At 39.5% G+C, this 26,554-nt stretch overlaps 1 long non-coding RNA gene across 1 annotated transcript; it reads right to left on the bottom strand.

Annotated features, from left to right (window-relative positions):
- Positions 1-4,673: 4,673 nt before the first annotated feature.
- Positions 4,674-25,456, bottom strand: LOC117531039. Its single transcript, XR_004566508.1, has 3 exons — positions 25,386-25,456; positions 19,218-19,220; positions 4,674-4,684 (listed from the first exon to the last, which is right to left on the bottom strand). It is a non-coding gene; the product is annotated as an uncharacterized LOC117531039 (long non-coding RNA).
- Positions 25,457-26,554: the final 1,098 nt, after the last annotated feature.

Here is a 26,554-nt window from a genome sequence, read left to right as displayed (position 1 = left end):
CTTTAAATTGACTGTAGGTGTGTGTGAGTGAGTGAGTGAATGTGTTTGTTTCTATATGTGGCCCTGCAACAGAATGGCGTCCTGTCCAGGGTGTACCCTGCCTCACACCCTATGATAACTGCTGGGATAGAAAATTGATGGATGGTGTCCTGCTATAATTAAATCACTTAATTATTAGTAGACGTAGTTAGTTTTTGGCCAATCACCTTTAACCCTGTGAGGTCCAAGGGCATTTTTTGGACAGTTCACTCGCCTGGCATAAATGGTTTATTATTGCTGTTAACAGCTCTCTCTACATCCCACAGTCACGTTTTATGTCTCTTTTTTTCAGGACAACCTGTGCTTTCATAATATATATGCTTTTGTTGTGTTTTATAAGTGTAATAAAAAAAGTGGTATCACTTCCTGTTCCGGTGCACAGCGGTGTTTTGCTGTATCTGTTAATTTTGGCTCTCTGTTGGGACTGTTTACACAGAGACTGCTACCTGCTGCTTTGGACTTTGAACTAATAGTCTTTTTCAAGACTTTTTTACTTTTTTACCTTTTTATTTTTTTTTTTTTTACTTTTTTACTTGACTCTACTGGTGGTCGGCTCTCACTGCGGTATTGTATCACTTCTTGTTCCGGAGCACAGCGGTGTTTTTCTGTATCTGTTAGCTGTTTGATCTGCGCAGTTAGATTGATCTAGTTATCTAGATTACGATTTGTTTCCCAGTGTAATCTTTACGTGCCTTAACTAAAGCACTCCTTCTGCTGAATCACCTCTAAATTATTTACACATTATTCGCTTTGCGTGTTTTTAGGAATCCGCTAGCTTAGCGTAGCTACTAGCTCTTAGCCGATTTAGCATGGCGGCTTCTCCTGTCTCTCCCGCACTTTTCTGCTCTGGGTGTGAAATGTTTAGTTATTCCTCGGCCTCCTTTAGCAGTAATGGTACTTGTAATAAGTGTAGCTTATTCGTAGCTTTGGAGGCCAGGCTGGGCGAATTGGAGACTCGGCTCCGCACCGTGGAAAATTCTACAGCTAGCAAGGCCCCTGTAGTCGGTGCGGACCAAGGTAGCTTAGCCGCCGTTAGTTCCCCCCTGGCAGATCCCGAGCAGCCGGGAAAGCAGGCCGACTGGGTGACTGTGAGGAGGAAGCGTAGCCCTAAACAGAAGCCCCGTGTACACCGCCAACCCGTTCACATCTTTAACCGTTTTTCCCCACTCGACGATACACCCGCCGAGGATCAAACTCTGGTTATTGGCGACTCTGTTTTGAGAAATGTGAAGTTAGCGACACCAGCAACCATAGTCAATTGTCTTCCGGGGGCCAGAGCAGGCGACATTGAAGGAAATTTGAAACTGCTGGCTAAGGCTAAGCGTAAATTTGGTAAGATTGTAATTCACGTCGGCAGTAATGACACCCGGTTACGCCAATCGGAGGTCACTAAAATTAACATTGAATCGGTGTGTAACTTTGCAAAAACAATGTCGGACTCTGTAGTTTTCTCTGGGCCCCTCCCCAATCAGACCGGGAGTGACATGTTTAGCCGCATGTTCTCCTTGAATTGCTGGCTGTCTGAGTGGTGTCCAAAAAATGAGGTGGGCTTCATAGATAATTGGCAAAGCTTCTGGGGAAAACCTGGTCTTGTTAGGAGAGACGGCAGCCATCCCACTTTGGATGGAGCAGCTCTCATTTCTAGAAATCTGGCCAATTTTCTTAAATCCTCCAAACCGTGACTATCCAGGGTTGGGACCAGGAAGCAGAGTTGTAGTCTTACACACCTCTCTGCAGCTTCTCTCCCCCTGCCATCCCCTCATTACCCCATCCCCGTAGAGACGGTGCCTGCTCCCAGACTACCAATAACCAGCAAAAATCTATTTAAGCATAAAAATTCAAAAAGAAAAAATAATATAGCACCTTCAACTGCACCACAGACTAAAACAGTTAAATGTGGTCTATTAAACATTAGGTCTCTCTCTTCTAAGTCCCTGTTGGTAAATGATATAATAATTGATCAACATATTGATTTATTCTGCCTAACAGAAACCTGGTTACAGCAGGATGAATATGTTAGTTTAAATGAGTCAACACCCCCGAGTCACACTAACTGTCAGAATGCTCGTAGCACGGGCCGGGGTGGAGGATTAGCAGCAATCTTCCATTCCAGCTTATTAATTAATCCAAAACCCAGACAGAGCTTTAATTCATTTGAAAGCTTGTCTCTTAGTCTTGTCCATCCAAATTGGAAGTCCCAAAAACCAGTTTTATTTGTTATTATCTATCGTCCACCTGGTCGTTACTGTGAGTTTCTCTGTGAATTTTCAGACCTTTTGTCTGACTTAGTGCTTAGCTCAGATAAGATAATTATAGTGGGCGATTTTAACATCCACACAGATGCTGAGAATGACAGCCTCAACACTGCATTTAATCTATTATTAGACTCTATTGGCTTTGCTCAAAAAGTAAATGAGTCCACCCACCACTTTAATCATATCTTAGATCTTGTTCTGACTTATGGTATGGAAATAGAAGACTTAACAGTATTCCCTGATAACTCCCTTCTGTCTGATCATTTCTTAATAACATTTACATTTACTCTGATGGACTACCCAGCAGTGGGGAATAAGTTTCATTACACTAGAAGTCTTTCAGAAAGCGCTGTAACTAGGTTTAAGGATATGATTCCTTCTTTATGTTCTCTAATGCCATATACCAACACAGTGCAGAGTAGCTACCTAAACTCTGTAAGGGAGATAGAGTATCTCGTCAATAGTTTTACATCCTCATTGAAGACAACTTTGGATGCTGTAGCTCCTCTGAAAAAGAGAGCTTTAAATCAGAAGTGTCTGACTCCGTGGTATAACTCACAAACTCGTAGCTTAAAGCAGATAACCCGTAAGTTGGAGAGGAAATGGCGTCTCACTAATTTAGAAGATCTTCACTTAGCCTGGAAAAAGAGTCTGTTGCTCTATAAAAAAGCCCTTCGTAAAGCTAGGACATCTTTCTACTCATCACTAATTGAAGAAAATAAGAACAACCCCAGGTTTCTTTTCAGCACTGTAGCCAGGCTGACAAAGAGTCAGAGCTCTATTGAGCTGAGTATTCCATTAACTTTAACTAGTAATGACTTCATGACTTTCTTTGCTAACAAAATTTTAACTATTAGAGAAAAAATTACTCATAACCATCCCAAAGACGTATCGTTATCTTTGGCTGCTTTCAGTGATGCCGGTATTTGGTTAGACTCTTTCTCTCCGATTGTTCTGTCTGAGTTATTCTCATTAGTTACTTCATCCAAACCATCAACATGTTTATTAGACCCCATTCCTACCAGGCTGCTCAAGGAAGCCCTACCATTATTTAATGCTTCGATCTTAAATATGATCAATCTATCTTTGTTAGTTGGCTATGTACCACAGGCTTTTAAGGTGGCAGTAATTAAACCATTACTTAAAAAGCCATCACTTGACCCAGCTATCTTAGCTAATTATAGGCCAATCTCCAACCTTCCTTTTCTCTCAAAAATTCTTGAAAGGGTAGTTGTAAAACAGCTAACTGATCATCTGCAGAGGAATGGTCTATTTGAAGAGTTTCAGTCAGGTTTTAGAATTCATCATAGTACAGAAACAGCATTAGTGAAGGTTACAAATGATCTTCTTATGGCCTCGGACAGTGGACTCATCTCTGTGCTTGTTCTGTTAGATCTCAGTGCTGCTTTTGATACTGTTGACCATAAAATTTTATTACAGAGATTAGAGCATGCCATAGGTATTAAAGGCACTGCGCTGCGGTGGTTTGAATCATATTTGTCTAATAGATTACAATTTGTTCATGTAAATGGGGAATCTTCTTCACAGACTAAAGTTAATTATGGAGTTCCACAAGGTTCTGTGCTAGGACCAATTTTATTCACTTTATACATGCTTCCCTTAGGCAGTATTATTAGACGGTATTGCTTAAATTTTCATTGTTACGCAGATGATACCCAGCTTTATCTATCCATGAAGCCAGAGGACACACACCAATTAGCTAAACTGCAGGATTGTCTTACAGACATAAAGACATGGATGACCTCTAATTTCCTGCTTTTAAACTCAGATAAAACTGAAGTTATTGTACTTGGCCCCACAAATCTTAGAAACATGGTGTCTAACCAGATCCTTACTCTGGATGGCATTACCCTGACCTCTAGTAATACTGTGAGAAATCTTGGAGTCATTTTTGATCAGGATATGTCATTCAAAGTGCATATTAAACAAATATGTAGGACTGCTTTTTTGCATTTACGCAATATCTCTAAAATCAGAAAGGTCTTGTCTCAGAGTGATGCTGAAAAACTAATTCATGCATTTATTTCCTCTAGGCTGGACTATTGTAATTCATTATTATCAGGTTGTCCTAAAAGTTCCCTAAAAAGCCTTCAGTTAATTCAAAATGCTGCAGCTAGAGTACTGACGGGGACTAGAAGGAGAGAGCATATCTCACCCATATTGGCCTCTCTTCATTGGCTTCCTGTTAATTCTAGAATAGAATTTAAAATTCTTCTTCTTACTTATAAGGTTTTGAATAATCAGGTCCCATCTTATCTTAGGGACCTCGTAGTACCATATTACCCCAATAGAGCGCTTCGCTCTCAGACTGCAGGCTTACTTGTAGTTCCTAGGGTTTGTAAGAGTAGAATGGGAGGCAGAGCCTTCAGCTTTCAGGCTCCTCTCCTGTGGAACCAGCTCCCAATTCAGATCAGGGAGACAGACACCCTCTCTACTTTTAAGATTAGGCTTAAAACTTTCCTTTTTGCTAAAGCTTATAGTTAGGGCTGGATCAGGTGACCCTGAACCATCCCTTAGTTATGCTGCTATAGACGTAGACTGCTGGGGGGTTCCCATGATGCACTGTTTCTTTTTCTTTTTGCTCTGTATGCACCACTCTGCATTTAATCATTAGTGATCGATCTCTGCTCCCCTCCACAGCATGTCTTTTTCCTGGTTCTCTCCCTCAGCCCCAACCAGTCCCAGCAGAAGACTGCCCCTCCCTGAGCCTGGTTCTGCTGGAGGTTTCTTCCTGTTAAAAGGGAGTTTTTCCTTCCCACTGTAGCCAAGTGCTTGCTCACAGGGGGTCGTTTTGACCGTTGGGGTTTTACATAATTATTGTATGGCCTTGCCTTACAATATAAAGCGCCTTGGGGCAACTGTTTGTTGTGATTTGGCGCTATATAAAAAAAATTGATTGATTGATTGATAATAAAGGTTTACAATCAGAAATAAGAAAGGAAAAAGTAAAGCGGCAAATTTTCCACACACATTTATTCAAAACATACAGCAAACTATAATAAACAACTGTTTTGACACTTTATAAAGGTAATTTGAGGTCTTGTGTGAAAGACTGTACAACAAAAACAAACAAACACACACAAATGCACATTTTGAACAATATATACAAAATGGTCTATGCGTTTGTCTTCATCTCAAAGCAAATTCTGTCTACTATTACACAAAGGTTACATCACAAACGTCTACTTCTACTGTGCTTTGGGATGTTCTGTGCTGCTCCTAAAGCAGCTTTCATTCACACTTTGGCCCATTTTGGCTCCTTACAGTCTGAGGAGTGGCCCTCCCCTCACTCCATTGATATGGTAAACAGTGTTTTACGCCGAAAAAGCAACAGAGTTATCCAGTAACATTCACGTGCAAACTAGTGGAGCAATCCTGATAGTTACACACTGTTTGTTTGAGCATGTGAGATTGTCAGAGGCTCTCCGTCTGCTTCAGTGATGCGTAATGGCGCAGGGCGCATTGGAGGCCAATAGTATGTACTCATTGGAGCACCCAGGGGGCTATTCAAATGGGCCAACTAGTAACATATCACTCCTGAAAACGATCTTTGGCTTTTCACGTGAGGTAAATCTGCCCTACGATTGGATTTTGGAAAACCATGTGATGGTGAACCAATTCTGACTGAACACAACATTGCACACATCATCACACAGCTTCTATGAGGAGTACAAAGATGGCCGATGGCTGGCTCGAAAGTCCACGGAGTTAACGTTTCAGCAAAAAAAGTAAGTTTCTATCTCATATCATTAAAAAGTTATTTATGATTCATAAAGCTTGGTCTTAGCCGTCGTATACGACGGTGTCGGCCCCAGAGGATTAAGGGTTAATCATCTTGTGCGATGTCATGTCAGTTGATCGCACTTAGATGACATCATGGTAGATGACTGCTGCTGTTATGCTGATTGGCCAAAACCTAAAAATCTGAATTATTCAGCACCAGTTAAAAACTGCATCCCCACTCCAATAGAAACAGCAGAACTATCTCAGGGAAACTGACCTGTGAGGAATTCTTATGCTGGATAATTGCTTTGCAACAGGAATCTTTTTAAAAAACTGCTTACTATGGCTAAGGCTGCTTACTATGGCTAAGGCTATGGTTGCAAATTGCGACATCTAGAGGACAGCGGGAATCCCTTGGTTCTCGTAAGCGAAACAACTGATTTTTGAAACACCTGAATCACAATGAAAACTTAGCTTCAGAAAGTAACTATTCTGAAAGCTGAAGTCCTGAATGAACCAACTGCATTACAAACCGACAAGATGGTGATGTCTAGTGGACAGTGGGGACCCTCTCTCCCCCCCTCCCAAATGAATTTATGGTTACGCTCCTGTGATGGAGGCAATTTCCCCCCAACTTCCTAAAATTCCTGATGCAAAAATTAAGGGTGATATTTATTTTGCACTCACCTGTACTGTGTTTTATTAAAGCTCATGTGAGTTCTACTCGTTGGTGCTGTGTTTGCATGGGTGACCAGATGTAATCACAGATCAGCTTTGGACAACCAGCATTATATTTAACCATATTTGGAGTTTGCAGGGATGCTGGCTTCAGGAGCCAAATGTGTTAATACTATTAAAATGGCAAGAAAATAAAATTCATATTGCACCTGCAAAAAATAAAGACTTTGAAACCGGTTGAGAGTGTCTATTCAAAGAGTTGTGAGTTGTGTATTTGTTCCATGTTTGATGCATTTTCGTGACATTTCCTTCTTTCAGGAAAGCCTCAGTTTAAAGAGGGATAGTGTTCAGAATTAGAAGCAGAAATCCCATTTTATCCCACAACATTAGTTCCACCACACTCTCTGCAGTCCTTTAACCTCCTCAGATAATTTTTAAGACATTTGTCTTGAAGCAGACACAAGTGCACCGATGTGACGGCCAACACGGACGTGCTTTTGAGTTTTGCCTGTAGATGACTATTTTGCAGACATTCCACATCTGAGCATATTAGTCATCCTGCACAGAACAGCTGCACTTAAGTGATCTCTGTCCATCTAAAGATAAATATAACGCTGATGGATGATGGACAGAAGAAACAGACAGTCCAGGCCTTATACTGCATGATGAAATTCTATTTAGTTGGTTTTATCTGTAATAGATTACTCTATCTTTCACGTCAGTGACATTGAAGGTCAATGCGACCATCAAAGGCACAAATCTGACATTTGAATTAAGATATACTATGTCATTTTCTTGAACTGTATACAAACCAGACATTACTGAAAAAAGAGCCTTCAATTACATTAACCTAAAAATGCTGTACCTTATGCATTTTCTGTTAAACTGATGTTACGGCTATAAATGTTTAAGAAATATCTGACAAAGAACAGTAAAGATGGACATTAATGGAGTATAGTGCATATTACAGTGATTTATGGGAGGTGATGGTCTAGTGGTTAAGCGTTGGGCTTGAGACCAGAGGATCCTCGGTTCAAATCCCAGCCTGACTGGAAAATCATGAAGGTCCCTTGGGCAAGGTCCTTAATCCCCTAGTTGCTCCCGGTGTTTAGTGAGCGCCTTGTATGGCAGCAGCCTGACATCGGGGTGAATGTGAGGCATTATTGTAAAGCGTTTTGAGCATCTGATGCAGATGGAAAAGCGCTATTTAAATGCAGTCCAGTTACCATTTATTTTCATGTAATTATATATATATATATATATATATATATATATATATACACACACACACACATTTTTTTTTTTTACTTTTGTGTTTTGTTTGTTTAACTATAAAATGATTTTGGATTGCAGAGTATAATCTACACCAGAGGGTGCAATACAAATAAAGATTATTATTATAACTATTTCAGTAGTCACTATGCTTGTACATGCTTTAAGTAAAAAAGAAAAAAAATCTATATTTTATTTTCATATGATTGCCTATAATCCCACATTTATAATATTTTTTCAAGTCAGTGTGTGTGTGTGTGGGGGGGGGGGGGGTGTTTTAAAGTGCCTTCCCTGTAATAGACTGCCCCCCCCCAACCCCCTCCCAACCCATAAATAGAATCATTCGGTTTGGAAAATGAATAAATGAACAATAGAAAAAAGTACAAAGTTAAAGCCGCAAGATACATTCTGACTCTCGAAGGTGTAAAATTGTCAATGTTTCCACATTTAAAGTCATCAGTTTAAGATATGTTGACTTTTAAATTCAGAATTGAGACACAAAGTTAAACCTTATTTGTCAAAATTGAGATTAAAATCTCCATCTTTAGTGAAAAGTAATCTTTTGAGTTTTAAGTCATAATTTGGAAAGACAAAATTGAACTTTTGACTTAAACATAAATGAGAAAATTGAAAACTCAAGTTTTTCAAATCATAATTATGAGACAAGTAAAAAAAAAAAGTATGGGTTGAAAAGTATGTTATGAAAAGTAAAAATGCTGACATTTTAAGATACAAGTACCACTTAATACAAAAGCTGAGTTATGGTAAATGGACTGCATTTATGTAGCACTTTTCCATCTGTATCAGAAGCTCAAAGCACTTTACAATGATGCCTCCCATTCACCCATTCACACTCACATGTCAGGGTGCTGCCATGCAAGGCGCCCACTACACAGCGGAAGCAACTAGAGAATAAGGACCTTGCCCAAGGGCCCTTAGCAATTTTCCGGTTTGGCCGGATTTTGACTAGAGGATCCTCTGGTCTGAAGTTTAACCACTAGAGCATCACCTCCCCTTTTATTTTATAGTCATCGGGGTATATATCAAGTTCAAATTTCAATTTTTTATTAAAAAAAATTAAAACTCAGTCCTTGCACATCATCATTTTAAGGCATAAAGTAAAAAAAAAAAAGTTTAATATTCAAAGCGAAAAATCATTAATTTTCTATACCTGCTTACTCCAATCAAGGCTCACAGGGGGCTGGAGCCAATCCCAGCAGACACAAGACAAGACTGTCGAAGTGCCACAGAGGCAAACAAATTCATCCGCAATCATACATACAACCAATTTGGAGTTTCCAGTTTAACCAACCTGAATGCTTTTGGAGGTGGGAGAAGAAGGAGGGAACCCACATGAACACCATGCAAACTCCACACAGAAAGGAGCAGGTGGGAATCGAACCCATGACCTTCTTGCTGTGAGGCAACAGTGCTTACCACTAAGTCACAGTGCTGTCAAAGTGAAACCTAAGATGAAAAGTAAAAAAATTACTGAGCTCAAATTTGGAACTTTTTGCCATTAAGCAAAAAAAAAAAAAAAATGATAAAAGTAACACATTGGACTTAATAGAAAGTGACAAACATTACTTTTGAAGTCATGATTATCATATTAAGCATGAAAAAAAAAGAACTCTTAGGATACTAAGTGAAGCCTTTTGAGTTTATGAAATCCTGCTGAGAAAATCTCCAGACTTCTCTTCCATTTAAAGTGTTTGGCAGTGTCGGGGTTCCTTTATTTTCTCAGAGCTCCAGCCATCGTGGGTGCGCTTGGATGCTGCCACAGCAGAGTGTGCGACTGACGCTTCCGCGCGTCTGCTTCGTGATCGCATCACACATCCAGTGTGACCAGCTGCTCATCCATAATCAATGAGCACACACTGGAAAAAAAAAACAAAAAAGTCGCTTCTTTGAAGCCTTGTGAGCTTAAATTGTCTGGAACGCAAAGATATCACTCTGCGACACTTTGACCTTTCTGACGTTACTTACAAGGCAGCGAGCCCATATCTATGAGTCAACATCACTTTGAAACAGTTGGCTTTGAATTTTTGAAACACACTTCCTTTTAAAAAAACAGGAACATTATAAAGCATAAATCCATTAAAAAAAGAAAGAAAGAAAGAAATTAAATGTCTTAGAGAAGACTTTCAGGAGCTGTTTGAGTTATGACATTTGATTGGACAGGAAAGTCCAAATGGCCGTTGGTGTTGAATTATCCTTTTGATCACTGTGACGGCGCACATCAGGCAGAATTTCCATGTGCGGTTAGCTGTGTTGTGCCCACAGGCTCGCTCTGGGCAGTGAGGTAAATGTCGCTCTGCTCAACTCTGCAGAATCTCATTGTCTTTGGTTTGTTTTCATCCCAAGTCTCTGCAGCTGCAGCTCGGGAAGACAAGGGGTTTGATGACTCAAAAAGATACAAATCTTACTTTAAAGCTACAGTAGGATTTAGCAACATCTAGCATCTCAAAATGCAAAAGACAAGAGTACGCGTGTCCCTTTTGGGCTACTGTGCCAACAGGGTGGACTTCATGAGGAGGTCCGCTCCCATGTAGATATGAAGGGCTCATTCTCAGCTTAAGACACACTGAGTTGTTGTTGCAGATAATTAATTATACACTAATTAACAGATATAATGAACTGAGCACTGATGACATCAGTGCAGGGAACAAACAGCTAGATGAGTTCACATATCTTTAAATCAGAGTTTTCTAAACAGGCCAAGGTTAGAAATCATGTTAGATCCATCCGTGAGGCTAAAGTATCTGTGATTGTTAGTAATCAGGCAGCAGAGCACAATACGCAAAAAAGCAGTAACATGTGGCCAAACAACTCCAAAAGGGACGGGTGACGAAAATGCTGAAACACAGGAACAAAAGTATGGGTCGGCAATGAGGAATCACTAGGAGATAATGTCGATAGACTTACAATGGAACGTTCAACATACTGGCACTAAGGAACATAACAGATGGGCTTAAATACACGAGGGGAACCATTACTACAATAACAAACAGGTGGGCTCTAAATGGAAGTGAAGCAAATGAAAAAGGGATAACGGAACGTGATGTCAAAGTAAAACAAGAAGCGAGGGAGAAGACGGGCAACACCAGCCAAGTCATGGCAGCAGTTGGCTATCAATGCAATATTCTATTTCTGCTAATAAACAACCCTAAATCCAATGAAGTGTAGCTTTAAGTATACTCAACAAAAATATAAACGCAACACTTTTGGTTTTGCTCCCATTTTGTATGAGATGAACTCAAAGAACTAAAACTTTTTCCACATACACAAGATCACCATTTCTCTCAAATATTGTTCACAAACCAGTCTAAATCTGTGATAGTGAGCACTTCTCCTTTGCTGAGATAATCCATCCCACCTCACAGGTGTGCCATATCAAGATGCTGATTAGACACCATGATTAGTGCACAGGTGGGCCTTAGACTGCCCACAATAAAAGGCCACTCTGAAAGGTGCAGTTTTATCACACAGCACAATGCCACAGATGTCGCAAGATTTGAAGGAGCGTGCAATTGGCATGCTGACAGCAGGAATGTCAACCAGAACTGTTGCTCGTGTATTGAATGTTCATTTCTCTACCATAAGCCGTCTCCAAAGGCGTTTCAGAGAATTTGGCAGTACATCCAACCAGCCTCACAACCGCAGACCACGTGTAACCACACCAGCCCATGACCTCCACATCCAGCATGTTCACCTCCAAGATCGTCTGAGACCAGCCACTCGGACAGCTGCTGAAACAATCGGTTTGCATAACCAAAGAATTTCTGCACAAACTGTCAGAAACTGTCTCAGGGAAGCTCATCTGCATGCTCGTCGTCCTCATCGGGGTCTTGACCTGACTCCAGTTCGTCGTCGTAACCGATTTGAGTGGACAAATGCTCACATTCGCTGCCGTTTGGCACGTTGGAGAGGTGTTCTCTTCACGGATGATGCGAAGGAGATGTGTTGCACTGCATGAGGCAAATGGTGGTCACACCAGATACTGACTGGTATCCCCCCCCCAATAAACCAAAACTGCACCTTTCAGAGTGGCCTTTTATTGTGGGCAGTCTAAGGCACACCTGTGCACTAATCATGGTGTCTAATCAGCATCTTGATATGGCACACCTGTGAGGTGGGATGGATTATCTCAGCAAAGGAGAAGTGCTCACTATCACAGATTTCGTCTGGTTTGTGAACAATATTTGAGGGAAATGGTGATATTGTGTATGTGGAAAAAGTTTTAGATCTTTGAGTTCATCTCATACAAAATGGGAGCAAAACCAAAAGTGTTGCATTTATATTTTTGTTGAGTATACCTTCAAGTTCAGCAAACAGTTAATACACATAATCAAGGACGAGTGATCGGGAATAAAGGTCAATCGGGATGTCAGGATTGTCCAGATCCAGAAAATGGTCTGGATCTGGTGGACAAAATATATTATCAGACATGCCTGGACTAAGGACTAGAAATTAAATAAATGGGACTGTGGGACCTTAGATGATGTATGAGCTCCACTGAGTGTCTTTCTACTAATTAATGGATTATGGACTTATATTTTCTGGAGTATAAATTGTATCTTCTTTTTTCTTTTTACAAGTTTGGGAGGTCCAGTGACCTCCTAACTTTAAAAAATAAAAAAAAATAAAAAATCAATGTTCCTTGTGATAAATAATAATAATGATTTATCTAGGGCTTCCCAGTAAACAAAGTTCAACATAAACTCCAATAATAAAAGAATAGATGCCAACAATAAAAAATACACTACAACAATGCACAAAATTCCAAATTACTCTCATTCATTCATCTTCAACTGCTTATCCTGGACCGGGTTGTGGGAAATTCCAAATTCAAGAGCTGATAATACAGAAAAAGGCATGTATACTTCAGAAAGTACTGTACTCTCTTGGCCTGTTCAAGGTGTCAAATCAAAATCAAATCAAATCAATTTTATTTATATAGCGCCAAATCACAACAACAGCTGCCCCAAGGCGCTTTATATTGCAAGGCAAAAGCCATACAATAATCACAGAAAAACCCCAACGGTCAAAACGACCCCCTATGAGCAAGCACTTGGTGACAGTGAAGGAAAAACTCCCTTTTAACAGGAAAAAACCTCCAGCAGAACCAGGCTCAGGGAGGGGCAGTCTTCTGCTGGGACTGGTTGGGGCTGAGGGAGAGAACCAGGAAAAAGACATGCTGTGGAAGGGAGCAGAGATCAATCACTAATGATTAAATGCAGAGTGGTACATACAGAGCAAAAAGAGAAAGAAACACTCAGTGCATCATGGGAACCCCCCAGCAGTCTAAGTCTCTAGCAGCATAACTAAGGGATGGTTCAGGGTCACCTGATCCAGCCCTAACTATAAGATTTAGCAAAAAGGAAAGTTTTAAGCCTAATCTTAAAAGTAGAGAGGGTGTCTGTCTCCCTGATCTGAATTGGGAGCTGATTCCACAGGAGAGGAGCCTGAAAGCTGAAGGCTCTGCCTCCCATTCTACTCTTACAAACCCTAGGAACTACAAGTAAGCCTGCAGTCTGAGAGCGAAGCGCTCTATTGGGGTGATATGGTACTATGAGGTCCCTAAGATAAGATGGGACCTGATTATTCAAAACCTTATAAGTAAGAAGAAGAATTTTAAATTCTATTCTAGAATTAACAGGAAGCCAATGAAGAGAGGCCAATATGGGTGAGATATGTTCTCTCCTTCTAGTCCCTGTCAGTACTCTAGCTGCAGCATGTCACCTGCCTCTCAACCAGTGATGGCTGAGATAGGCTCCAGCTTAAATGGAATAAACACATTTAGAAAATGGATGGATGGAATTATTCTCTTGATGAGCTGAAGTAAGTTGTGGATTTCCAATGGATGTGAAACATCCTCTAAAAATGGTTTAATGTGCTCCTTCACTATGATGAGCCCAGAACGGAGCGGCGGGTTTGGAATTGTTTTTGGTGAGAGAGAACTCAACATGTGGCAGCCTGATTACCAGTGCCGTCACTCCATCACGCAGTGTCAGGATCTTATTACACAGCTCTGCTTTGGAATCCCAGTTGGGTTTTCCTTCCAAGACTTTTCCAGAGCTCTGGATTACAATCACGGGATACAAAAATCACTCTGTGCACATCACGTAAAGGTGGATTCAGTAATTGTCTCCACAGGGCTTCCCAAGTTGGAAATGGAAGAAATCCTGAGCCGAGTTACATGACTGGAAATTTATAAGCGTGCTCATCCCTCTTGTGAAGAGTGATCATATAATAAATATTTGATTGATCCTTTAATAAGTGAAATGAGCTTCTCAGGCAAGACGTTCGGGTCTCAATGGGAATCTTCAGAACACAGCACAAAACAGATGACCTCAATATTTTAGATATATGTCACATTATGCCTGAAAGTCATTTTTTTACAGTGAGACACAAGCAACACACATGTTAGTGCACGTACGGAACCTGCACCAACGGTAGTCTTTAAATATGAAATATATGACATGGATGCACAAGTAGGTACCAGCAAGTGGGAGACAGAACTGTGGTATTTTACTTAACAGGCACATCAAAGTTGTTGTTTTTTAACTCATCTAGTGCGTCATAGTTAGCCACCATCTAAACATTTAACTTGTCAAATTACAAGATGAAAGCTTTTGTTTTTGAGTTATAGCTTACACAAGCTGATTCTTATCAGCGCTTTTTTTTTTTTTTTTTAACAGCAAAATTATCAGAATTGTAAGCAATGCAGAAGTTTAAAGGGGAACAGATAAAGAACCCATGGAACCCCCTGTCCACATAGGTTGTGGTTGGCTTCCCGATAGAAAAAAATTAGCAACACGGCAACCTCGCGTAATAATCACCAACTCCGCTGAAATCCGACCTGCAAGTATACATTGTCATCCTGCAGGGCACCACCCGCCATCTGGAGTGTCACGATCATTGGGATGATTGGGAACAAAATTTTCGACTGTTCAAAATGTTGACGCGATCCATTATCCTAAAGATCCTGAGGCAGAGCGACAAGCAGGCGGCAAAATATCCCATCCTGTGAATGAGTGTCACCAGTGGCAAGGTACCTGCCACCTTCAGCTCCGCCCCTTTTTGTGGCCTTGGACGATTCCCTATTTGTATCTCACTGTTTGAAAACCACTGGTCTAACGGATATCGCACGGACAATACAAAGTTTGTTTTTTTAAACTGATCTGGTGCATCAGTTAACCAGCTTCTTATAACTTCACCCTAATTATGTGCTCTTTTAATTTGATGATTTACAAAATGATACCATGTATTGCTTTAGAATTACTGCTTACACATTCTGGCTGGGATGGATGAACCCACTCACACACTTAATCATCCTACCACCCTATGCAGTTACAGTATGAACGCAGTGAAAAGCTGAGAAATTTTCATTTTTATTACTTTTATAATAATAAAATTTGTGCGATGGCATCACCTTGATTCAAAGCAGTAGCGTGCAGTGGACTTCAAGGTGAATCTCATTCAAATCTTTCTGGCACACTCCCACACTCCATTTATGCTCCGAGCCTTTAATCAGGCGAGACCTTCACTGAGCATCACCGCCGTCATTATGTTGGAGGAGAAACAAAACATTGTAGCTGGAGCACCGGATAACTTCAGTTTGATAGAATTAAATGTTGCAAATGATTCATATCCATTCTTTCTCTGTCTAAATCAGTACAGCGAACTTTGATTGTATACAACCTTTTATGCAGAAAATGCATCTGGAACACTTTAGAATGAGATTAAAGTGAAGCAGCTGTGGCCCTAGACACCAGAATGAAAAAGTGACAATCAAACTCATTTCAAGCTACACATAACTTCAACCTGCTCCTGATTTCCGGGCCATACTAAAATACGAAATGGAGTGAAATGTGGACTGATAATCATCAAATGGGGGTAAAATGTAACGAAATGGAGCAGAGTGAACCAGACTGACTCCAAATAATTACTTTTATTTAACCCTATAACGCCAAGTATCATATTTGATACAGGATTTTCTGAGATGTCTGCTTCATCAGTGTGATATTTTCTCCCCAAAAAACCCATCGTATACAATGAGATACTTGTAGTGCACAGACAAACCACCAGATGTCAGTGTCTTATGCATCAGAGGGCCTTCAGATGAAACATTCATAGTGGCTACCTGAAACAGTAATTTCCCTAAGAAAATGCAGCATTTTATAGGTTTGAAATGTTATGTTTGCTCTGGATTTAAAATGGATGTTTTTATGCTAGAACGCCCAATGTAGCAAATATGATACAAATAAAAACTCATATATGCAAAAAAGTTTTTTTGTTTTTTTGTTTTTTTTTTTTAGGTGGGTTTGTTAAAAGGTCCAATAAAGACTCTTGTTTCAAAAAATTTGAATTTTCTGACAGTTATTTCACAGGGTGGGCTTTATAGGGTTAATTGTTTGGCTTTTGTTTTTTTTTGTTTTTTTTTGTGAGATGTGCTCAGTACATGTAGTCGGCGCAGGTCTGCCATCTGGTGTACAAGAGATGAAACTTCAGTCATTGGGTCAGTCTGCTCCATTTCATAACGTTTTACCCCCATTTCATTATCATCAGTCCCCATTTCATCCCATTTATGTTTATTTGAAATGGGACAATGCATATTAATGAACATAATTACATGTAAATATGACGGATTATAGCAGGATGCTAATTTCCATCCGTAGTCCTAGTTCACTAATAAAATTTAATAAAAGTACTTAATTGAGTCATATTTGGAGTCAGCCTGCTCCATTTCGCTACGTTTAACCCCCATTTCATGATTATCAGGCTCCATTTCATATTTTATTATAACCGTGATTTCCCACATGCATGCGATAAGATTCTTCCCTGCAACGATACCAGACATGCCCAGTAGATGGCAGAAGTACTATATGGTATTCGTAAAAACAAGATTGCTTTTTGTATTAATCTGGTGCATCAAAGTTAAAGTTTTAAACAGTTTATTGTTATATATCCTATCAAAGTGAAGATTATCACATTTGATGTTCTTGAGTTATGGTGATAATCTTGTTTCAATTTTAGTAAATTTATATTTATGTTTGTTTTTAAAGAAAACACAGGATATACGGTTGATTTCACAATATCCGAGACTATACACACATTTCCAGCAGATGGCAGAAGCACGATATGGTATTCGTAAAAACAAGATTGCTTTTTGTATTAATCTGGTGGATCAAAGTTAAAGTTTTAAACAGTTTATTGTTATATATCCTATCAAAGTGAAGATTATCACATTTGATGTTCTTGAGTTATGGTGATAATCTTGTTCCAATTTTAGTAAATTTATATTTATGTTTTTAAAGAAAATACAGGATATATGGTAGATTTCACAATATCCGAGACTACACACATTTCCAGCAGATGGCAGAAGTACAATATGGTATTTGTAAAAACAAGATTGCTTTTTGTATTAATCTGGTGCGTCAAAGTTAACGTTTTAATCAGTTTATTATGTTTTAAGTCCTTTCAAAGTCAAGAGTTACAAGATAATCACATTTAATGTGATAATCTTGTTCTAATTTTAGTAAATGTAGGATCTTTGGTAGATTTCACAGTATTCTAGACTATACCCACATTTCCTGGAAAATAATAAAAATATGCTTCTGGGCATAATTTCCAGTGTTTGCACAATAATGAATTAGAGAGGATTACTTTATTTAGACACATATTGTCATGTTATGGTTGGTTTAATCCTCAGATTTGATAAGCATCTGCCACATTTTCTTCAAGTTATACTTTAAACTTCCATTCTTCCTCAGCTTCATCCACCCATAGCATTTTGATGCAAATTCAATCCCGTGTTCTTTCCACTGGCCAGTGTTTCCGAGCAGTGTCCAGGTGTATCTGATCAAATTAGAGTTCTTCCAACGCAAGTAAATTTGATTAACTTTGCATACAGATTTATTCTGTTCAGTGCTGCGACAGCTGATTGAGCGATGGATGTTTCACACACACTAAATTTGATAAATAATTCAAACTTTTATTATACCCAGAAGCTAGGAAGCAAGTCCCACAAGAGTTTTTATTATTATTATTATTTTTTTTTTTTTTTTTGAAGGAGACAATGGAGGCTGCTGCAGTGATTGTAAGGACTTGGGTGCTTGTGGCCATGTGCTGTGACCTACAGTTCTTTCCAAAGGCAAAGATGACACCCCCTCTTCCAAAATTCACATAGCTGAAAAAGACCAACTCTCCCATCCTTTGTGACATCATAATATCACAAATTCAACAAAAGAAGCTTGGAGGTGAGAGGTACTGTAAAGACGAATGGGCAAAACTGCCCAAAGATAAGTGCACCGAGCTTGTAGCATCATATTCAAGAAGACTTAAGGCTGTAATTGAGCAAAGAGCATGAGTACTTATGTACATGCTATTTCTTAGTTTTTTATTTTTATGAAATTTGCAAAAAGTTAAAAAAAAATTTTCTTGTCATTATGGGGTGTTGTGAGTAGAATTTTGAGGGGAAAAAAAATTATTTAATCCATTTTGGAATAAGGCTGTAACATAAAATATGGAAAAAGTGAAGCACTGTGAATACTTTCTGGATGCACCGTGCACGTCCACAGAAAGCACGCGATTGCATCTTGTTTCTGCATTTTAACCAGATGGTGGGTCAAAATTCTGCAGTTTTTGAACAAGACCAATTTTGACCATATTGACAAGATAAAAGGGTGATTTCAAAAAACAAAATTATAGTTGTCCTGTTGGGAGCGTGGGTGCTCACTATCTGTCCACATCTGTCTCATGTCCCCTGTCTGTCTTTAAGGTTTGCCGTTTGCCTTTTGTCTTTGTCGGTCATCCGTGTGTGTCCCTCTTGTGGTTCGTCCTGGGCAGTGTTGCCACAGTTACTTTGAAAAGTTACTTTATACAGTTACTTCATTAGCAGCTTTATGCAGTTACTTTATTTGGAGCTGCCAACAATTTGTAACTAATAAGCAATGTAACTAATAAGCTAACTAGTAATCTAACTTGGTTACTCTTAAGATTGAGTCCCCAGAAAAGTAATGATAGTAAGGTGGATAGTAACTTATCACCTATCCACCTTATGTTCCCCCAGTTTGCACCGTATTTACTTTCAAGTTCCACAGTACCTTTGAACTCGAGTTCTTGATGTAGTTTTTGGTTGTTGTACAGTTCTTCTTATAGTTTATTTGTCTCTTTTGTGCTCTTATATGTTCTTAGTTCTTTGTGTTTTGCTTTCCTTGATTTTACACCCTTGTGAGTTCCATCTTTATTTTCTGTGTGGATTCCTTGATTTAGTTTTTGGTTATTGTTTAGTTCTTGTTGTGGGTTGTGTTTTGATTGCCTTCTTATTTTGTTCTTAGTTCTCTTAGTTAGTTGTTATGCACTTGCACTTTGTTCTTGGCTTTGTGATTTCTTTGGTCATAGAGTGCGTTTTGTTATTATGTTTTATTTGTACTCACCTTCAGATGTCTTACTTTTCAGTCACCTTGTGTTCAACTAGTTGTCACGTGTCTGTTATTTTCACACACCTGTCATTTATGAGTTTGTTTAGTATTTAAGCACTGCCCTGCTCTCTGTCAGTTGTCGGTTAATTCCTTCCATCTGCTCCTCATATTTTAGTGAGTATATTCTGGTCTTTGAGCCCTGTTATCTTGAGGGGTTTTTTTCCCAGCATTTTCTTTGTTTTATGCCTCCTCCTTATTTGGATTGACTTTTTGTGGTCATTGGCCTCACAAACTGGACGTTTTTAAGCACTTGCCTTATACAATAAACCACATAGGTTTTGGACACACCTCACGTCTGATCGTTGCCTACAATTTTGGGTTCACCATCAGTAATTCGTAAAAGGTTCTGAAGAAAATTTTCATGACTTAAATGGTTAAAAATATGAAAGGGACCACACCTTTAAGATATTGTAGAAAATAGTAAAAAGACAAATTGGGAGGCTTTTGTTTAGTCTTTTTTTTTTTTTTTTTTTTAGATTGAAGGGAATAATTGAATGATTAGACCTGCATGGTCACTTTAGCTCTACATGTAGGATATCATACTTTGTTCATATCATACTACAAAAAATACAACCAACCAAAATTAACTTCAACACAAATGCAGCCACTGTTCACTCCTTGCATGATTTTGGCACAAATGCAATGGTTTGTCTGCTTAAAGCTGGGAACAGATTCTCTTTCAGCACAGCAGATTAATGACCAATAAAATGCTTTCGAGCATATTTGCCAGTTTCAAGAAAAGGCAGCAGCTGAACAAACAAGCCCTCCAATCTGGCAAACATGCAAATGTCCCAGAATGGCCACAGTGGCGCTGTGCCTACTGGGAAAATGATGCAGTGCGAGTCACGCTGCAAGCTGTGCCAGAGCTGCATCTGTCTGCAGACTCCTCTCCTTAACGGCATCCAACCCCTGACGGCTTGATTTATAGCTGTTAAGCACTGTGGAGAGTGCAGACAAATTGATAACCTGACAGAGGACATTGACTTCAGAGGCCGATGGAAATCGGGATTAAAGCCGGACACATGGCAAAAACCTCTTTTGGCAAAAATAATTAGTATTTGCTTGTTCATTTGGTCAAAATGTGATATAATGAATAAAATACTGAGGGAGTTTTGCAGAAGAAAATTCTAAAACAAATAGTGTGTGTGCACAGTGATTTTAAACAGTTGCCCGATAGCACCATTTCACAAATGTTGGCATTGACGTCTTGATTTTGTTTATTACACCAGTTCCATTTTCACAGTTGGGTGGGAGTAACTTTGTGGGATCCATTCAAACTGCAGCATTACTGTGTCTGTACAGGAGGTCTGGCAGGAAAGTTAACTGTAGCCAAACACCATTTGGCAATGTGTGGTGTTTAAAAATGAAGGCAATGCTGAAGTCTGTGACCTGGGATACGACAGTCCATGTGCAGTGTCCCAGTCCACCCAGCTGGAAATGGGTACCGGTCTTGGCTGGGTAAGTAACCTGTGATGGGTTGGAGTGCTGGTCAAGAGGAGTCATAGACGCTACTCCACACTACAAAATCTGGAGATACGCACTGGCACCAGCGGGTCTCAAGGCCTATTACTTGGGGAGCTATGACCACTACCTTTGCACCTCCCCAGGACTAAACCAAACCAACTGTTTTAGGTTCCTTAGATGACCCCAAAACACAGTCAGGATGTTCCGCCAAAGATGGCCGCCAAAATTATGTTTTTTTTCACAAAAACACCTTTACACAACATATAAACAACTTAAATATCACAAAGATTCAATGGGAAGACCATTACAGGTCACAGCAAACTCATTTGTGCCTAAACTAAATTCATTCATGGGTTTAAGATTGAAAATGGCATCCAAAATGGCCGCCAATAGACCCTTATCATTAAAATACATAGTAGGAACAAACAATATACTTAATAATGACAGAAATCATTGGTGTTTTATTTTTAAAAAACCCTATTTTGGTGGCCATCTTGGATAACTGGCATAAGGACAGTTTTTATTTTTGGGAACATCCTGATTGTGTTTTGGGGTCATCTAAGAACCTAAAAAAGTTGGTTTGGTTTAGTCCTGGGGGGAGGGTGTGTGTGCACAAAGGTAGTGGTTGTAACTCCCCTAGTATATGTTGTAATTACTTGAATGACCAACTGAAGCTGGTCCTAAAAGCAAGTTAGTCCCCATAGACCCCCATGTTAAAATCCCAAATGTCACAGCAGAAATTAACATTTACAACTTTGTACTGTTTGGATTCTATTTCCCTCATTCATTATTATACAAATAATGAATGTTCATGAGTTCAATGGTACGAATATTAAATATTAAATTAATTAAATATTCATTCCATTGAAAGAATGTAAAAAATATTCATTATTTGTTTTGTATAACGGCTAAAATAGATCCTTGTCATTTGATATGATATTTATAAACAACAGAAAAGGTACTTACATTTTGGTGCATCACTGCTGCTTTGACATCAACAATCCAACACAAACTTTAAATGAGTCCAAAAATGATTCTGACGATATACAACCCCTGGCAAAAATTATGGAATCACCGGCCTCGAAGGATGTTCATTCAGTTGTTTAATTTTGTAGAAAAAAAGCAGATCACAGACATGACACAAAACTAAAGTCATTTCAAATGGCAACTTTCTGGCTTTAAGAAACACTATAAGAAATCAGGAAAAAAAAAATTGTGGCAGTCAGTAACGGTTACTTTTTTAGACCAAGCAGAGGGAAAAAAAATATGGAATCACTCAATTCTGAGGAAAAAAATTATGAAATAATGAAAAACAAAAGAACGCTCCAACACATCACTAGTATTTTGTTGCACCACCTCTGGCTTTTATAACAGCTTGCAGTCTCTGAGCCATGGACTTAATGAGTGACAAACAGTACTCTTCATCAATCTGGCTCCAACTTTCTCTGATTGCTATTGCCAGATCAGCTTTGCAGGTTGGAGCCTTGTCATGGACCATTTTCTTCAACTTCCAAAGATTTTCAATTGGATTAAGATCTGGACTATTTGCAGGCCATGACATTGACCCTATGTGTCTTTTTGCAAGGAATGTTTTCACAGTCTTTGCTCTATGGCAAGATGCATCATCATCTTGAAAAATGATTTCATCATCCCCAAACATCCTTTCAATTGATAGGATAAGAAAAGTGTCCAAAATAGCAACGTAAACTTGTGCATTTATTGATGATGTAATGACAGCCATCTCCCCAGTGCCTTTACCTGACATGCAGCCCCATATCATCAATGACTGTGGAAATTTACATGTTCTCTTCAGGCAGTCATCTTTATAAATCTCATTGGAACAGCACCAAACAAAAGTTCCAGCATCATCACCTTGCCCAATGCAGATTCGAGATTCATCACTGAATATGACTTTCATCCAGTCATCCACAGTCCACGATTGCTTTTCTTTAGCCCATTGTAACCTTGTTTTTTTCTGTTTAGGTGTTAATGATGGCTTTTGTTTAGCTTTTCTGTATGTAAATCCCATTTCCTTTAGGCGGTTTCTTACAGTTCGGTCACAGACGTTGACTCCAGTTTCTTCCCATTCGTTCCTCATTGTTTTGTTGTGCATTTTCAATTTTTGAGACATATTGCTTTAAGTTTTCTGTCTTGACGCTTTGATGTCTTCCTTGGTCTACCAGTATGTTTGCCTTTAACAACCTTCCAATGTTGTTTGTATTTGGTCCAGAGTTTAGACACAGCTGACTGAACAATCAACATCTTTTGCAACATTGCGTTATGATATACCCTCTTTTAAGAGTTTGATAATCCTTTCCTTTGTTTCAATTGACATCTCTCGTGTTGGAGCCATGATTCATATCAGTCCACTTGGTGCAACAGCTCTCCAAGGTGTGATCACTCCTTTTTAGATGCAGACTAATGAGCAGATCTGATTTGATGCAGGTGTTAGTTTTGGGGATGAAAATTTACAGGGTGATTCCATAATTTATTCCTCAGAATTGAGTGAGTCCATATTTTTTTCCCTCTGCTTGTTCTAAAAAAGTAACCGTTACTGACTGCCACAATTATTTTTCCTGATTTCTTATAGTGTTTCTTAAAGCCAGAAAGTTGCCATTTGAAATGACTTTAGTTTTGTGTCATGTCTGTGATCTGCTTTTTTCTACAAAATTAAACAACTGAATGAACATCCTCCGAGGCCGGTGATTCCATAATTATTGCCAGGGGTTGTAGTCCGTGATGCTGTGCACTGACTTCATGTACTTCCAAAAAAAACCAAAACAAAAAAAAACCCCCAAATCCCGTCAGAAATTTGTCCAGCTATTCATTCTTACTTCATCCTCTTAACAGCTCGTCATGCCTCCAGACGGCTTACAATGGAGTGGATTAGTTTTTTGTGTGTGTGTGTGTGTTAGACGAATAAGCACCGTCAATTAGCTCGTTCACATTGTCGTCCATCAGTAAAACAAACCCTGCCATGTTTAGTGAAACGCACCCCCACTAGTGTGTGCGTGGGTGTGGTTTGCAGCATGCAATGGTACAAAATGTATGGAACGAAACTGCACAGTAAATGGAATAAATCCATGTCATGTGACAAAGCACCAATCAAATGACAAGGATCCACTCAGCTGTTATATAAAACTGTATAAGGATTAAAAAAAAAAAAGCTAATCAGTTTAAGATATTTGAATAATTAGGGGTGTGGCCACTTTGACTGACAGCTGTGTGCTGCTAGCTGTTGGGGACTTGAACCTTTTGTCCTTTCAGTCTTCCAGCTGCACAGCAAAATGCAAAAGGTGGCATAAGTATGTCAACCTGGCGGTGCAACATGGTGGTCTCCATGAGGGGGTTCGTTAAAATGTAGCTCAGTAAGAGCTCATTCTAAGCCTCTGAAAACACAGTCATTTCTACACCAATGAACAGATGCTTTTAAATGCAATATTCCATTTTTGCTCACAAATGCCCCTAAATTATACGCACTGTAGCTTTCAGCCCCAGTGAAGTGTCCAGCTACAGTTACAAAGATAATATTCTCCAGACGTTAGGAACAGTGGTGGCAAAATGGGAAGAAAGGCAGATTCTTCAGCTCTTAATACCATAAACTTAAACAGCATATCAATCTTGTCTCCCCGTAGCAAATGAAAGCTATAAAACATAACTTATAGTCTGTGTGGCTCAACTGTGTGCACTTTGGTTCTTTGGTGCTGTAGAAGTCAGAGAGGTCCATTACAGGAGACTTAAAGTCGCCTACAGGAGATACCTTTAATGCTTAGTTCATTTTTATTGACCGTGTTTGATAGCCTGTGGTAGTAAAGTGGGTCAAGTGATCCGTTTGCACTTGGACTTGATGGAGGTGTTTTTCATTTCCCAGTCTTGTGTCAGTGTTAACGCGATGCAGCGCGACATTGCTGTGGTAATTATCTGCCGAGGAGCAGGATGACTTGTATTAAAAAAAAAAAAAAAAAAACATGCCCTTGAAAGAAGAGCTGCTGTTATATTCAGATAAACCACATGACTAGTAAGATGTTAGAACAAAAAGATACCTGAATGTTTTGAAAGTTAAGTGATGACTGGACATAGTGGTTTTGGATTAATGGGTGAGCAGTTAATTTAATAATAAATGAATATTACAGTGAATACTGCAAATCAATTGAGTGGGAGTGGGTGCAGCCCTCCCATCCTGGACACCAGCATGGACTCCCCAAATTTCCTCTATATTTGTATTGTTAATTGTGTCAGTAGCATGGCCCAAGCAGAGGGTCACCCCTTTGATTCTGGTCTGCTTGAGGTTTCTTCCTCAAATCATCAGAGGGAGTTTTTCCTTATCAATGTCACCTGTGTGCTTGCTCTAGGGGTTAGTAAGGTTAGACCGTACTTGTGTGAAGCGCCTTGAAGTAACTTTGTTGTGATTTGGTGCTTATATAAATAAAATAAATTGAATTGAAACTCAGCCACATGGGGTGTACAGCCAGTACATTCTGAGTGCGAGTTGCAAGCCCGGAAAAATGAGTTGGGTGGCACCATGAAAGCTATCCAGAGTAGTATTAGAAGTTGGCAAATCAAACATGCAGACCACAACTCAAATGTCCATATTGGTTCGGTCAAGACTTGAGTTAACAATGGCCGCCGTCAGTGCTGTTATCCAACAGGGTGCAGGGTGGAAAATTGGGCGAAGAAGAGGTGGAGAACGTGTCCGAAGGGAGCGGGAGAGGAGGAACGTTAGACGTGTTGAAGTGAGTGTCAAGATTTTGAATGCCGGCAGCATGACTGGTAAAGTGAGAGAGAGCTGGATAATATGGAGAGGAGAAAGGTAGACCTACTGTGTGTGGTGATGGTCAAGGGGTTAAAGCGGTGGGGTTAGGACTGGAGGATCCTTAGTTGAAATCCCCGTCAGACTAGAAAATTACTCAGGGCACTTAATCCCCAAGCTGCCCCTGATGTGTAGTGCGCGCCTTGCGTGGCAACACCCATGCAAGGCGCGTGCTACAATCACCCACATACCAAATGTGTGGTATGTGGGTGATTGGGGGAATGTGAGGCATGACTGTAAAGTGCTTTGGCCAAAAAAGTGCAATGTAAATGCAGTCCATTTAACATTCAAGAGACCAAACGGAAGGCCAGGAACAGTGAAGGTTGGTTCAAACTGTTGTTTAGATGGGAGGAGAAATGGTGTTGGGGTCCTTTGAGTTTTAAACCTCTTGCTCTTCAGAAAACCATGACGGAGGATTTGTCCAGTGTATATGTGTCAAAGTAGAATCTGCGATTTGGTAGAATATCCGATTCTACCAAATCAGTGGCGACGCCAAGGAGGGGCTCAATAATGAGCCAAGCTCCCCCCACTTCAGTCCCCCAATAATTCTGCCAATAATTACTTTTACTTACTTTTATCGAATGGTTATGACCTTGGTGTTAAATTGGCAATAAATCTTTGACATAGACGATTTGTGTAAGGTTGATTGTCTTGAGCACCATTTCAATGAATTCAGTTTGTATACCTATGTGCAAGTTTATTGAACTTGCAATCATTCTAAGTGATGTGTGTGTGCATTGATACCACATTTTAGAGGAGCACGGGTGACTAAAACATATATCTTAGTATTTATAAAGCAATTTAGT

This window comes from Thalassophryne amazonica, chromosome 18 (genome assembly GCF_902500255.1).
Source record: "Thalassophryne amazonica chromosome 18, fThaAma1.1, whole genome shotgun sequence".
NCBI classification, from domain to species: Eukaryota; Metazoa; Chordata; class Actinopteri; order Batrachoidiformes; family Batrachoididae; genus Thalassophryne; species Thalassophryne amazonica.
Note: the sequence above shows the minus strand (reverse complement) of the source record. Positions and strands in the feature narration are given on the sequence as shown.